We start from the raw sequence: 16,875 nt of genomic DNA, 5'->3' as shown, positions 1-16,875 counted from the left end.
AATGTCTCATTTCAGCCCATTGCAACACAAGCATCCCAGCAGCCAGTGGGGCAGAGGGAAGTGCAGAGGGAAAATCTGTTTCACTATTTCCAGCTAAATTCCACTCCCTTCATGAGACTTTCCCAGACCACTCTTGCCAAAAATTCCTTGGGCTATAGCCCTCCCCTGCTCTCTGGCTTCTCTGACCTTCTAGCATATTGTTTGTCTCCATCAGCCATTCATTCACATAATGCATTGTTTTTTTTTCATCACTTGTTGACATGTGAATGAATGCCATTTATCTCCTTAACCAGATTGTGCATTTCCAGAGGGCTGGACTGCATTTTAAGATATGTTCGTATCTTCTCCAACTCAGAATATAGTGTTATGTGCCTTCCCTTATCACCCTATTTAAAATTTCAAATGAATAACATCCGCCCCTCCCACCTGAAATATAACTTACTTGTTTTGTTTAATATCTGACCCCCATTAGAAGGTTAGCTCCAGAAAGACACGGATTTTTGTCTGTTCATTGATCCCCCCCCCCCCCTCTCCCCCCAGCATTTAGAACAGTGTCTGGCATACAGTGTGTGAACAAGGAATGTGTGTTGAGTTAAGGGATGAATAATGCGAAAAACTATGAAGTGAAGCACCAACATTTATAGGGAGATGATCTTTTTTCTATTTCAACTCTTCAATTAGTATTTTATGTATGGTTATTTATGAGTTTCAGGATAATTTCTTTTTATTTTATTTTTTAATCCTCACCCGAGGATATGTTTTTATTGATTTTTAGAGAGAAAAGAAGGGAGAGAGACAGAGAGAAACAGAAAAAGGGAGAGAGAAATATCAATGTAAGAGAGAAACATCACTGGTTGCCTCCTGTACATGCCCCAACCAGGGATCAAACCCAAAACCTAGGTATGTGCCCTGACAGGGAAATGAACCTGCAACTTTTTGGTGTAAGGGACACCGCTCCAACCAACTGAGCCACCTGGCCAGGGCTCAGGGGAATTTCTTTAGGCTCTCAAATTAATTCCTTTTTTATTTCTGGCTCAGGAAAGAGCAACCACCAGTAGTTAATTGAGCTTTCACTATATACCAGTATACACACACACACACACACACACTCACTTAATGAACATTTCTCTCCCCAGGCTGATACTATTAAAATCACCATTTTACCGATGACAACCTAAATCTTCTAGAAGGTAAGTAACTTGCCTGGTCTCACAGCCAGTAAGTAGTGAAGCCAGGACTTGAACCCAGGACACGGTGATTGGGCAGCACTCTGCTTTCCTGCCTTAACTGAATCCAAGCTTCCAGGATGACACTTGACCTTCCTTCTCTAAGATCTTCAGATCCTGGCCAACCCAGCTCAGCCTTCCCCAGGATGAGAGGCTGGATCCTGGGAATGCCCAGGAAGGATTGAAAGCCAGCTACTACTCAGAGAACTAAAGTAAGATAAGAACTAAAGTGGGGAAAGCAACTGAAAGAAAAAAAAAGTTCCTGATCACTGAGATGTCCTCATGAGGTGCTGAAGAGCAATTTAAGCTACAGCATAAACATTGGTTGTGATGGAGCTGACTGTAGGTAAAGCACGTTTCAGACAGAGGAAAGAGTTAAGTTTGGGTCATCTTCAGTTTGAGAGAGCTGTTCATTACTCAAGGGCAGATGTTGCATCAACAGTTGGATACACAAGTTTGAAGCTCAAGCAAGAGGGCTAAAGATACAAATTTGGGAGCTGACAACATCATGGAAACTTGTCAAAGCAGATCCCCTCTGGGCTGCCAAACCTGCTTCTTAGATGTCAGAGCCCCAGTCCTGAAGACTGTGTCAAATGTTTTTGAAAGGTTGAGTGCCATGTTCAAGTTTCATTGTTCCTGCATTGCTGCAGCTGCTGCATCACAAAGCTCAAGTTTGCCATATTTCCCTTCTCTCTGGGGTCCCACTGAGATCCAGTCAGTGTGTGTGATCAATTGCAATTGCTCAACGACCGAAATGGTTAACCTCAGAGACTGCTTCTGGGATTCCATTTTCCCTGGGCGTTCGTGACTGACCAAGGTACTTGTAAAAGGACACATTCTTTTCAGATATGTTAAAACCATAATCTAGGCCTGGGATCCAAATTACCTCTTTTCAGTGACTTTGCATATCTCAGATCTGAAGCACAGACACCAATTTCATATTGTGATTTGAGGACCCTCTTATTTCTTTTCTTTTCATATTCTCGGCATAGCATGTGCCACCTTCACTAACTGCTCAGCCAATATGTATCCCATCCCTGCCCCTGGGTATGAAAGTGGGGATTACAGAGAATGAGGGGAGAGGGGGCTGAAGAAGCTGGCTAGAGCTCAGGACTGTTGGCATGGGGTACCTGAAAAGTACTGACTGAGGGAGGGGAAAAAAGATTTTTTAGCAGCAGTGAGAACCCAGCTAAGGTTGGAAATCATAAATTTATTCTGGAACCAATCAGCCTGGCTGTGGCATTTTCTCTGCTTAACTCGAGCAGAGAAAACAAATAGTAGGGCCACTTCACGGTTGGGAAATCACCTGGCAAGTGCATAGGGAGAGTTAGTGGTGGGTTGTTGATGAGAAATGCAGCTGAAACAATTGCTAGTAGGCCCCAGGCTGGAGAAGAAAGGGAAGTAAACCAAAAGGAATTAATGCCATACTCCGCCCATCAGAGATCCCCAGATATCAGGGCTCAATGATATCAGGGCTCAGTTTTCCAGGAACTACTCAGCCCCTACAGCTGAATCTCTCCAGCTTTACTTTGTATTAAAATGACACTGGGGTATCCCACAGTATTAAAGGCCAAACTAAAGAATTAAGTCTTGAGCTGGCTGCTGTGGCTCAGTGGTTGACTGTCGACCCATGCACCAAGAGGTCATCTTTTCAGTTCCCGGTCAGGGCACATGCCCAGGTTGTGGGCCCAATTCCCAGTGGGGGGCCATGCAGGAGGAGGCCAATTGATGTTCTCTCTCATCAATGTTTCTCTCTCTCTCTCCATCTCCCTTCCTCTCTCTAAAATCAATAAAGAAAAAATAATACTAATATTTCCTATAAAAAAAAAACACACAGCAGTTTGCCCTGAAGGTTGAAGGTAATAAACTGGGGTTCCATTCAGGTCAATAGTGGGATCCACAGGGGTTCATTCTCATGGACTGGATAGAGGGGCAGCAGGAGTTGTGCCACTACTCAGAGTCATGCAGGAGACATATTTTGTTAGGAGCAAGGGAATATATTTTAAACCTTGGCAATTACTCTCAGCCCCCTACTCTACATTGCTCCCATTGGTCATCTTGCCCTCTACTCTCTACCCTGTGTTTAAATTGATCTGCTTTGAAATGCATCCACGTTGCCTTTCCATCTCTGTGAAGGAAGGGCCTGCTCCTATTCAAGAAGAATCCCTTTCATGGTCCTTGAATTTCCCCACACTCTGCCTCAGGATGATGGTTTCATCAGCCACCTCCTCTCTCCGAACTCCTTATATATCTTCCACCTCTCCTTCACACCTAGTCCCTAGTAGCATTGAAAGAAACTTAGGTCACCCCCCCTAAAGACAAATAGCTCTCCCGAGACTCCCACTTCCTTAGGTCTCCACTTTCCTTCCCAGCCCAGCGTCTCAAAAAGTCATCTCCACTCACTAACTCCACTTTTTCCCTTCCTATTCTCAAAGCTCTGTCTTCTAGCTTTTATCCTCACTTCTCCTAAGAAACTGACATGTCCCCAACAACCAAATGCCTGGGCCTCTGCTACATTAGATATTACTGTTACCCTTACATTAAACCTCCCTGGTTTCCCATAGTAACACTCTCCCTGGTTGTCCCCCTGCCTCTCTGGCCACTTCTTTCCATATTCTTTGTGTTCCTCTCTCTTAATCGATCCATCCTTGAATGATCCATCTTCCACAGGTTCCATAATCTCTTCATCACAGCCTTCCTGTGTGACTTTATCTACCCTGAAGGTTTCAGTAACACCCTGCAATATAGTTAATGATACTCATATCTATATCCATTAAGTTAGTTCTCTCTCCTGAATGCCAGATTATCCACCCAGCTACCCATGTAGCATCTTTACTTGAAGGCCCCAAGAAGCACTGCAAACTCAGCATGTGGGTTTGGGGTTAGCTCCTAAAACTACATCATAAGGAGAAGAGTTGAAGGCACTAGAGGTGTCTGATCCACAAAGGTGACTCAGATGGATTATGGTGGTAAACTAGGCCATAGTGGTCAACTGGAAAAGGAACTGAAGATATTCTCTATGGAACCAAAGGGATCAAATGAAGACCAATGATTAGAAAATTGAAGACAGATTTCAGCTGAACCTAATAAAGACCCTTTGGAAGTCAGAGTGGCTCAAAGGTAGACTCAGCTACCTTAGAAGTCTGTAAGTCTTACAGTGTAAGACCTTGGTTACTGACAGCATTTGAGCACCAAGCTTTAAATTCCTTCCAACTCCAGCAGTCTATGATTATGTGATAAAGCAAAGCTGAGCTTGTAAAGATTTGACCAAATGCAGTAAAACCTCATAATATTGGTGCCAGTGCTAATTGGGCTTTGGTTTTCTGGCTAGAGTCTCTAATTGCCTGAAATGGAAATAACAGCATGGACATTTTAGGATAGCTGAAAGGATCAAAGAAATTGAATAAACTCCAAGGGCATGACTTTCTCAGACGTATTTGTACTTAGTTGTATTTTTATGGAACCACTCAGTTGGCATGGATTTTGCATTACCCATATTGTAGAGAGACCTTTAGCTGAAGTTCTGTTTCAACAAACCTAAGCAGGTCTCATTTGATGCAAGAGCCTCTGAATCTGGGTGGAACATAATGGTCTGATGACCAAGCTGAGGAGGACTTTTGTGCCTGAGTCTACAGATATCTCTGCCTTCTGGGTAAGGACAGAAGATTCGAATTACTGTCTGGAAAAGGATGGTTTCCACTATGAACCAGCTCCATGCACCTTCATGTGACAACATACCCCATCTCTAAGATAGCTTCCTCCCTGACCATCTCAGGGCCATCCCATCCCTTCACATGTCTCATACTGTGCTTTCTGCTTACTGGGCTCCTACAACCTCTGTCTCTTTAAATTCTTTTACTAAGAATATATTACCCTGACTTCCATCTGCTTTTTCATACCTGGATTTTTCAGCTCTACCTGATGCCTTCAGATTGATAATTTGACTGGATTCTTTCCCATAGTACCACTCATAAGCCTTACATTTTAGAGGGGGTTCTGCTCTGGCAAGGAATCTATGGGCCCAAAGGGGTATGTCCACCAGGGGGTCTAACCTCCCTCTATGCAGTGCCCTATACCTGGGATGCTGGAATTCCCTGTCTATATAGCCATGAGCCTACTTCCAGGGCCTGAACAGGCCTCTTCCTTGGATCTGAAGGGTGGGCCTTACTGTTTGTGTGTAAACTCCTGGGTCCAGAGGGAGGCTGAGGCCAGTGTGTAGGGCTCCTAGAGATGCAGGATGGAACCAGGGCAAGGAAGGGGAATAAGAGGGGGCTGTAGGCTGGCATGTTCAATGTACTCTTGCTTTGGACCCTGCAGATTTCTAGAGGTATCAGGTATAAAAACAAAAAAGGCCCAGGGCCTGGCCTCATCAAGGAACATCAAGGATACAGCAAACAAGGATTTAAGGTAGAACATGAACTAAAAATTGCTCTGTCTTCTCACTGAAGCCCAGAGCCTAGAGCCAGCCTTTAATATGCTATTCTCTCTACATGACCTGCATCTCCCCAGCTCAAAATTTTCCCCTCTCAAAATGCTCCCCAGCTCATCAAGACCTCGATCTTACATCTGAGTTACATTCCAGAAGAGGAGTGGGCTATCTTACCCTCTGTGTCTCAGTTTCTTCATCTGTCAAATGGAAATCATCATAAATATCTCTCCTCCCATAGGATCACTTTGAGGATAAAATTAGAACTGACCACCTGATTACCTAACATCCAAGGCTATTCCAAGCAATGGTATCTCAAGGAGAAGGGCAGGGAAGAGCTAATTTGGGGCAAGAGACTCTAATACTCTGGACCAAATATCATGCACTAGCTAGGCCAGGTTTTTAAGTCCCCATGTTACCCAGCATGTTAGCCTCAGGACTAATGCCCCTCAGTTGATGCCAACATGTATTTATTTAAGTGATGAAGCAAAATTTAGGATCAACCCAAGCAGAATACAATCTGGGAAGACAGATCTGCAGCAAGGACTAACTCTAACTGGGGGGAAACAGGCACACTTCTACTCTGCTTGTGGGAAGGCAAAATTATACAGCCCCTATGGAAGGCAATTTGTAATACCTAATAACTCCTGTGGTGATTCTTTAACCACACAAACCCACTTCTGGGAATTTATCCCACATGTACACCTACATTCCTATGAGATGACATATGTACAAGGTTATTTATGGCCACACAGATGGTAAACACAGAAGATTAGAAATAAACCAAGGGACCATAAATAAGGACTAGTGAAACATACTATGGTACATCCTTACAACTCAATATCTTAAAGTGGAACAAGGAAGCTTTCTATGTATTGATGTGGGAAGATCTCCTTGACCCACTGAAAGAGTGGGACATAAAAATTCACTTTAGTATTTTTGATTTGCTTGTATTTTCACAAACAGTTACTAGAAGGATGCATAAGAAAATTAGTAGGGAGAGGGGGAAATCAGTAGGGAGGGGAGGAGAAACATCTGTAACAAAAATAAATTAATTAATTAATAAAAATAAATGAATAAATAAAATACCCCCCCAAAAAAAAGAAAATTAGTAAGAGAGGTGAAAGGGAAGCTTTTCTTTTTTCTTTCTTTCTTTTTTCTTTCTTTCTTTCTTTCTTTCTTTCTTTCTTTCTTTCTTTCTTTCTTTCTTTCTTTCTTTTCTTTCTTTCTTTCCTTCCTTCTTTCTTTCCTTTTATTGATTTTAGAGAGAGAGATAAAACACCGAGGAGAGAGAACATCGACTAGCCGCCTCCTGCATGCCCCTCACTGGGGATCAGGCCCACAACCAGGGCATGTGCCCTGATCAGGAATCAAACCAGCGACCTCTTGGTGCATGGGTCGATGCTCAACCACTGAGCCACACCGGCTGGGTGGGAGGGAAGCTTTTCAATGATAACTTTTTATATTTGTATTTTTAAATCATGTGACTGTTTTAACTTTGCAAAAAATAAATTAATAAAGGGGGGGGAAACCTCTAGAATGCATTCCAGAGGGGCAAAGAGTGCTCACAAAGTGGCTGTGATCCTGGCTGGGCCTCTGACCGCCCTGAATTTTCTGAATTGAAAGACAAGAGAGCATAGCGCTGTCAGCTCTCAGTCCCTTCCAGCCCCACTATTCTATAAATAAGATTCTTTCCTGGATGGCGCCTGTTTTATATCATCACTACCTTCTGTGCCCTTTTGCTTGTACAAATGATTGCAAGTTGACCGAACCTGTTTAGCACCATTTTCCAGAGAATTCCTAGAATCTTACAATCCGTCTTTGGTTACTTCTCATTCTTGGATTACATTTGGCAATTGTCATGAACCCTGTACTTCTCTCTTAGGCATTATTCAGAAGCTTTTAAATTTGTACTTTAACTTGGATTACTCATTTTAGAAAGCAATTTGGTCATATAAAAAGTAAATACAGCAGCCTGTTTCTTGAGTAACCACTCTCTATATGACAAAGTCCAGTACTGCTTGATTGTTTCATTGGGCGGTACTTCTGTTAAGGGTGATGGGAATGCAATTAAACCCCAAGAATACAGCATATGGAAACTGAGCTGAGCTGGGTTGCTCTGCTGTGTCATGGGAGACAAGGGCAAGGCTGAGGATTGGCGGGGAGCCAAGGAGGCAGTGCACTTTTTGGTGCTGCTGTGTCCTGAGGGTTGCACATTGTAGGAGAGGCATGGAGAGAGAAGCTAAAGGTTAAAGGAGGAGGAGGGAGTTCTGTGAATGTAAGACACCAGCTCCAAGGCTGGGTCTGGGCCCAGCTACAAGAGGAGGTGGCTCCCCTGTCTCATCTGGCCAAGTGCCTGATGCCGGTGTAGACAGTGTTGGTATAAACCATTGAGACACCCAGAGAGCCCAACAGCACAATTTTCTTTAAAAATTACTTTTGTCCAAAAATTACTTTTTGTCCAAAAACTTAAAAATTTTTAATTAAAAAAAATTTGTTTTCATTACCCTCATCCAAACACAACTATTTTCATTTCTCCATGTTTACTTCCAGGCCCTGGTGACAAGAATTTACTTTTCCAGAAGCAGAATAACTGTGTGGATCAATTTCTGCTGTTTTCATTTAATATGACTTTCTAATCCTGTGGCCTCAAAGTCTTATTAATGATTATTTTGATGATTGAATAATATTTTTTTGCATAGGTCCACTAGGATTAGTTAACCATTTCCCTATTATATCGGAGCTCCTTGTACACTTAGCTTCTCTATCCTTAAGAAAAGTTCCTTTAGAATAAACTCTCAGAAGGGAGATAACTAGGTTGAAGGATGTCAACATGGTGAACAATTTTATTACTTGCTTACTCTTTTTTCTTTCTTGACCTTATCCTATCTCCAGCCATGGTGTTCACTATGCCATCAGACAGATTATCTGTTTTATTGGTGACCAGTATTTAGGATCAGGGTATTGTTTTCTTATGATTTCAATAAGATTTTTAAAACTTGGGCTTATATCACTATACCCATTATTTTTATTTAAAAATTAATGCTTGCTCATTGTAAAACTTCAAATGTCTTTTATAAATTTTTACATAATTGATCACATTGACACATATAATCTTATTGTATTCTTTTTTATAAATGTGTTTTTATTGATTTTTCTAGACAGAGAGGAAGGGAGAGAGAGATAGAAACATCAGTGTGAGAGCGATACATTGATTGGCTGCCTCTTGCACGCCCCTTACTGGGGATCAAACCCGAAACCCAGGCAGGTGCCCTGTCAGGGAATTGAACCGGGACTTCTCAGTCCATGGGACGATGCTCAGTCTACTGAGCCACACCAGCTGGACTGAGGGTACTGTTTTTTGTTTGTTTTTTTCCTCACCCGAGGACATTTTTCCATTTTTTTGTTCAGATAGAGTGGGAGGGAGGGAGAGGGGGGGGGAGAGAGAGAGAGAGAGAGAGAGAGAGAGAAATCAACGTGAAAGGGACACTTCGCGTGACTGCCACCCGCATGACCTACCAGGGCCGGGGACAGACTGCAACCGAGGTACATGCCCTTAGTGGGAACCGAACCCAGGTCTCTCTGGACCACAAGCCGACGCTCAAACCGCTGAGCCAAACCGGCCAGGGCGAGGTTACTGTTTTTAACCATCAGGACATGTCCCCACTGGTCAGCCTTTCCCAGGTCATTGTTAGCAGCAGAGCGGGAATGCCAGCAAAGCTGGGCATGGGAGTGGTTAATAAGGCATGGCCCTGGAACAGACATGCTTGTCTTCAAATTCTGCATCTACTACTTCCTAGCTGGAGGTCTGAGCAAACTGAGCTCTGGGTTCCTCATCTATAAATAGAGCACAAAAGAGCTCCTAGTGTGGTTGAAATAAGGGTTAGAAATAATACACTCAAAGCACCCAGCACAGTGTCTGGCCCTAAGAAGGTGCTCAATGTGTGATAACGATCATCATCGGCCTTGCTTCCATTGCATAGCCCTTGAGAGGCTGAAGGATGAGTGCAGCTGTGGGAAAGCATGGGTATCAAGAAGGAAGCATGAAAGATATCCAACAACCCCTTACACACACACACACACACACACACACACACACACACACGAGTTCCAAGCCCAACTGTCTTTGCTGGGGCCATTCTATCAAACATAGGAATAGATCATTGCCAAGTTATCGGAGTTAAAGTTTGTCTAGTTATCTGCCTCTGTTTATCAGAGTCAGAGTTTAACGGAGTCAGAGTTTATCTCTCTAGTCACCTATCTCTAAAAGGCTGAGCACTTCCCAATTTATTCTAACAAATGCAGCAGTCCATTTCCGAGAATTTCTTTTAAAATATACCCACACAGCCCTGGCCAGTTTGGCTCAGCAGTTAGAGCGTCAGCCTGCGGTCCACAGAGACCCGGGTTCAGTTCCCGCTAAGGACATGTACCTTGGCTGCAGTTTGTCCCCGGCCCTGGTTGGGTCATGTGGGTGGCGGCCACTCTATGTGTTCCTTTACATCGATGTTTCTCTCTCTCTTTCTCTCCTTCCTGCTCTATCTAAATAAAAAATGGAAAAATGTCCTTGGGTGAGGATAAAAAAAATTTTTTTAAATAAAATAAAATATACCCACACATTATGAAATGATGTATTTATGAGGTTACTTGCTGCAGCAAAAAACTGGAAACACCCCAAATGTCTATCACTAGGGTGCTAGTTGAATGAACTGTGGCACAACCACACGGCAGAACACTCTGTAGCTATGAAAAAGAATGAAGAAATGCCCTATGAACTGATAGGGGGCAATTTCCTGGATGTACGGGGTGGGGCAAAAGTAGGTTTGCAATTGGCTTGACTCAAACTCAAAATTCTGGATCCTCTGGAACCATCTGTGAAACTATTCATTTAACTTCATCTTCTCTCTGTTGTTTTCTGCAAACATAGAGTTTATCCTTATATTATTATTTTCTAATTATTGTATTATTTTCTACATGAACAATTGTAAACCTACTTTTTGACCCGCACTGTATTGTTCAGTGAAAAGAGCAGGTTTAGCACAGGGCTTAGACTATGCTGCCTTTTCTGTGAGGTTTCCAAGAGCAGCCGCTTCCCCTGCCCAGGCTGCAAAATCACTAACATAGGATTCACCCCAAAAAACCAAGGCAGGTGAGCATCAGGACACTAGCAACCTATGGGGGGAAAACTGTACCCTCACCTTAATGGATGTTAAAAAGGTATAGGACCTAACTCAACATGCAATCTGATTCTCTCAAAAGAACAATATAAAACCTTGTCGGCCTTGGAGACTCCCCTTAATACTATAAACATATCAGAAACCAACAGGAAGCATTAAAAACAATAGCGAAATCCTAAAAGTGCTGCTACTGAAATCAGGATGAGCAAGAACTAGCTCTGTCTGGGCTTGTTCTGGAAGTTCCAGCCAATGTGCTGAAACCAGAATAAGGAGGGAGAAACAGATTTATCACTATTTCCAGATGACATGATGTTAAGCAATACAGGACTCATTAAAATAAGAAATATCAGGCAATAGTATCCTGTACAGCTACCAGAGATGATGGTGTAGACCCACACTTGTTATTGTGGAAAAGTGTCCAAGATAGACGACAAAAGGGAAGCAGCACATTACAAACAGGATTATACCATGATTTAATTTACAATCTATATACTGTGTTGAATATACACACAGAGAGAAATCAGGAAGGACATTTACCAAAGTATATTTAGAGATTATATCTCTGGCCCATGGGGTTCCATGTGATTCTTATGTTTCTGTATTTTTCAGTGCACTGTGAATGTTTCTAATAAGCATATTTATGTGATTGAGAAAGCAAGAAATCTTTTACCCAAAAACACATGCGCATGGGTGTGCATGCAAAACTCACTTCAAGTTCATTAGGATGAGCTGTGTTTCTCCCAAAGTGGTTAGTGTTTGTGACCTAAGGCCACTTCCAACCTACCCCCACCTCCCTGAAAAACCAGATTGATCTGCTCGGCCTGGCCCCTTCCCCTATGAAGGGGAGCCCCAGGTATGCGAGGTCCAGAAAGGCCTAGTCTGGGCCTGATTCCCCAAGTGTCTATGGCCCCTGGTATCAGCACCTACACCCAGTCCTAGCTTCATCCTCTAAGGATGCCCACCTTACCCAAAATTAAGGAGAGGCAGAAGCTTTGGCCTCTCCAATGGATGAATTTGGAAATCACTCTGGCAGCCTCAAGCCTCCATACGCCAGGCTTCTCTGCCCCACTACTGGGCTAATGGTCATGAACAGAGCATGCCAGTTCCAGTAACCTCATCCCAGGTCTCTTGGGGGCCTTAAATATCCTCATCGGTGCATCCCTCCTGCGGCCCCAGCCCTGTACTTCAAAGAGCTGGGTGAGCTCATTCTGCTACCTCATTCCTATTGGCTACAATTTTGTGTCTGAACCGTGCACCTGCCATTGCCCACCTCATTGTAGAAACATTGCCTGGCATAGGTTGCTACTATATATGGTGCATCCACTCCTCTTAATGATTGTCCATTCTGCACTCCAGAGGCTGTGAGAAGGCCCTTACTTGGCCTCAAGTCCTGCTGGAAAGAGGACTGGATTTGCCATCTCCCCATTTCAACTTGAGTCATAAGCTAGCAGCCCCTCTCTGGAAACTATTCTTCTGGTCTTTCCTGGTCCAGAAACAACCACACTGTTGGAGGGTGGTCAGGCCGGCTCCATAAGGCTGGACATCCTCATCCCAGCCTGGAGCATTCCCTCCAAATTGCTATAGCATTGGAATGAGTGGCCAAGTCTCAGAGTGACTCAGTAGACTGAGATCACGACTTGATTATCTTGATATTTTAAAGATTGGCATAGTCATTCCTCATCTCTCTAAAACCAGCCCCCTGTCAGTCTCACCTTTGCATAATTCAGCCACGGACCAGGAAATAACATACAAATACAAATGCCCTCGAACAGATTTGCTTTGAACCTGGTTAACTTTACTTTATACTCATTTCTACCTGGCTTGATAATTTGATTTCTAACTCCATAACATTTGAGGAAAGGCAGACTAGAATAAAGGAAAGCAGTCTCTTCGAAGGCAAGCATCAGGAAGAGAGAGCCCGAGAATGATCACATGTAAGGACTGGAAAAGTGTGAGATCTCAGAGGGAAGAAGCAAACAGCCCTGTGCATTTCATATTACCTTGGAGCACAGTAACTAATGTTTCTAATGTAACCTCAAAGCACACATAAACATGGATCCCTTTCAGCATGCTTCCCAAGAGTACCAGGTGTTTGCAAAGAATTCCCAGACCTCTGAAGGCTGCTCACTTTGCCCAGAGTTGAGAGGGCTCCTTCATGCCACACAGTCATCAGAAGCTTTTGCACAACCACAGTGCACAAGCAGCATGGGTCAACTCTCATCATTTGGATGGCATTTCCAGAAACTAATCCAAATGTACTTTTACTGTTGATACATTTATATACCAATATGTTGAAAGCACAAATAGTGTTGCTTTGCTGCATTTCTGATAGTTTCTAAAACTAGCCAATGAAGGGAAACAAAAACTGGACCAACAAACTATTAATAATTTCAGTTTTGTTTAACTTCACTTTCCTCATCTGTGAAATGGAGTATATAATACCTGCCTGAAGTACTTCAAAAGATTACTCGGAAGACAGGATGGCTATGTGAAAGTTTTACCCATAAAAAGGAATAAGGGGTATGTATTACTGTAGTAATAATTCCTCTTATCTAGATTAAATTATGAATTAAAATGTTATGAGGAAGGATAATTACAAGTACGTAATACTTATAATTACAAGCACTATGTAAAATTACAAGTACATAACTCAAAGATTAGAGATTAGGTATATCTTGCAGATAGATCATTGATTTAGAATTGGGCACTGCCCAGAGAGGGCTTCTTGCCAGCTTTAGCAATATGCCATTCTCGAGGAACGAGCGACACCTATTGCACCCTAAGTGTACTGCAACCAACCTGGAAAACCGGAAGATTTCCAATCAGCTATGACTTGTGTACAATGTTGGCACAAGACACCATGGCAAAAATAAAACTTAAAAACGGTCATAGAGTATTTTCCTTGGAGAATCACTATTTTCACACATTTAAAAATAACTTCTATTTTTCATATTCAAATGTAATACATATCAATTGTAGAAAATATTGTCCAATAACATCACTATTGACACTTAACACTTAGTTTAGAGCCACTATCACCGTCATTGTTATCATCTCTCTATCTCCATTTTTCTCCCTTCTTCTCCTTCTCCTCCTCCTCCTCCTTCTTCTCTCTCTCTCTCCATGCATATTGTTTTTTAAAAAGTAGTGAAAATTCTTCATCAGGCATAACCATTGCTAACAGCTTTGTGTGTATTACTCTGCACATTTGATGACAGTGGAAATATATATTACAGACGTGTTGGGAACTGTGGGGCATTTCAGGAAGATGCTGTTAGAAAGAACTTAGAGCACCCAGGCTTGCACTAGGTGGTTTGCAGGAAGCAAACCTGGATGGGGTGTTGCCAGGAATTGAGTGCCTTACTACATCTCATCCAGAAGGAGGGGCGACTAGCAGGATGCTGGATCTGGTGAAGAATTGGTTAAGCAGCAGCAGCTACTCCTATTAGCTGGGACAGTGGATGCTTGGTTGGTCATTTTTATGGTTTGGACAATGTTCCATTTTGTCTTTGTGCAGACACAGCTATGAAGTGGTCTTGTTTTTTCTTGATCCATCACAGCACAGCATAGCCTTAGCAGATACCATGTTCTGTGAAATAGGAGAACTCCAGGGCTCGCTGTGATGCCGAGCCCTCTTCCGCCTCCTCACTCCTTATAGAGGAAGGAACAGGAGCTTACCTGTCATAGATGATTAAGCATGTCTTGAAAGGAGAGTCCTGAAAATGTGTGCTGAGTGTTTGCATTCTTGGGCTTGCAGGGGAAAATTCCAGTAACTCCATCTGAGGCTAATTCAAACCCCTCACTTGACCTATATAATGTGTGCCCTATGAGCTTTTCCCATAAGTTCTCTGCCTCAGCCTCTGACCAGATCTAATCAGCTTCCTCAACACTTACCCCTCCTAGAGTGAACCTCAGTCCTGGATTTGTTGGTGGTGGTGGTGTTAATCCTCATCAGAGGATATTTTTTTATTGATTTTTAGAGAGGGTGGGAGGGAGGGAGGGGAAAAGAGAGAGAATGTGAGAGAAGCACATCGAATGGTTGCCTCCAACATGCACCCCAACTGGGGCTGGGGATCAAACCTGCAACCCAAGTACATGCCCTTGACCGAGAATCGAACCCATGACCCTTTGGTTTACATGTTGACACTCTAACCACTGAGCCACACTGGGGACCTGGAAGGATTTATTGCCAGCCTCAACTCAAAGGACTTGCTTTAACCTGAGGGTGAGATGTTGGTCTTTGGACCCAGCATCAGTTGCTGACTCCTCCTGCCCCAACCATGGTTCCAGCTGCAGGTGGTGAAAGTCTTTGGCCTGTGGTCCAGCACTGCCAAGTCTTGGGGTGCCAGCTCTGACATACATGAGGAGTGCCACACCCACCAGTGGGCCTGTCCAAGAGTCATCTGTAGCCCTAAACCCCTGTCCCATTGGCTGGGAACCAAGGCAAAAGATAGGAAGAGAGTTCCTGGCTTGTACTTTATTTTATTTTTAATCCTCACTTGAGGATATGTTTTCATTGTTTTTTAAACAGAGAAGATGGGAGAGAGAAAAACATCGATCAGTTGCCTCCTGTAGGCCCCAACAGGGAATCGAACCTGCAACCTTTTGGTGTACAGGATGATACTCCAACCAACGGAGCCACCCTAGCGGGACAGCTTGCACATATTTCTCCACAGGGCCTGGAGCAGCCCTCTGAACCTGATCCCTTACCTTGGCTCTTCCAACTACCCCTGGCCCCATCTAACATCCTTAGGAAGCTAGATCCTTCTCTGTTGCTTGCTCTTCCCCCACTCAGTCAGGACCTGGTGTTTGACATCAGTCCAGATGGACCTCTTTGGAACCACACCTGCTGCTATTGGTCACACAAACTGCCATGTCTCCATGTCCCAGAGAGGTCTGTCCTGGGGCCCACCCGGGAGAACTTAAAAACTGCAGAAAAATTTCTTGTGCTTTTATTGCTAGTTTTTCCTCAAGGTGGTAAAAACCATCTTTAAAATGTTCAACTTTGCCTTGGCTACAACCAAAAAAAACAAGTCCTATCCCCACATCCTTGAGACAGGTAGGACCTGTGTACAGTCTGTTGAAGCATAGCCAGGACAGTCAGGGCCCAGCAGATATCAAAAGGACACTTTCACCCTGACCCTGCTGAGTTTGGCTCAGCAGTTAGAGCATCGGCCCACAGTCCAGAGAGACCCGGGTTCGGTTTCCACTAAGGGCATGTGCCTCCATTGCAGTTTGTCCCCGGCCCCGGTTGGGGTCGTGTGGGTGGCAACCACTCGATGTGTCTCTCTCAGGTCAATATTTCTCTCTCTTCCTCCCTCTCTCCCTCCCGCTCTATTTGAAGATAAATGCAAAAATGTCCTCAGTTGAGGGTAAAAAAAAAAAAAAAAAAAAAAAAGGACACTTTCTTGCCGTGACTGAGGCCACCAGTGAACTTGTGGGCTGCTGGGGTAAGGGGGTGCTGGGGGTCTCCAGGGAAAGGATGTGCACTGGCCCCCTTGGGTTGAAGCCAGTGCTGTGCTAGAGCTCACTTGGCTCATAAGAACCAATTGTGAGCATCTCTTTCTGGCTCTACTTTCAGTAAGACCACATGGGTAGCAGCAGACCACTGGTTAGGAGTGACAAGCTGAGAGTGACCGTTAGGGACCAGGGACCAGAGCCAAAAACAGAGGGGAATTTAAGAGTGAGGGCCAGAAAGTGAGGCACAAGCCCCATCTCCACCCCTCTCCCTGGTTGCTCTTATGTGTGGAGCCAGGCAGGTCTCTGGCTGCCAGAATCCTCACAATTGTCCCTGCAGGAAGTCTGCACCCTCCTTCGGCTCCCTTACTTACAGATTCTCTCCCTTCCCACAACCCTACCCCCAGCCCAAAGATAATGCAATTCGTTACTCACCCTATTTCTCTAGTTGGCTTCACATTCCTGAGCTCTCACTCATTCCTGGGGCTTAAACTTTCCAACTGAGAGGTGGTTTTCCTCTCTACATATTTCCATCCTCCCTCATTTTTCCTACATTCCTCATCCCATTTTCCTCCAACCAGAGCCACTGTTT

The sequence above is a fragment of the Molossus molossus genome, unplaced genomic scaffold (assembly GCF_014108415.1).
Source record: "Molossus molossus isolate mMolMol1 unplaced genomic scaffold, mMolMol1.p scaffold_m16_p_15, whole genome shotgun sequence".
Taxonomy (NCBI): Eukaryota; Metazoa; Chordata; class Mammalia; order Chiroptera; family Molossidae; genus Molossus; species Molossus molossus.
Note: the sequence above shows the minus strand (reverse complement) of the source record.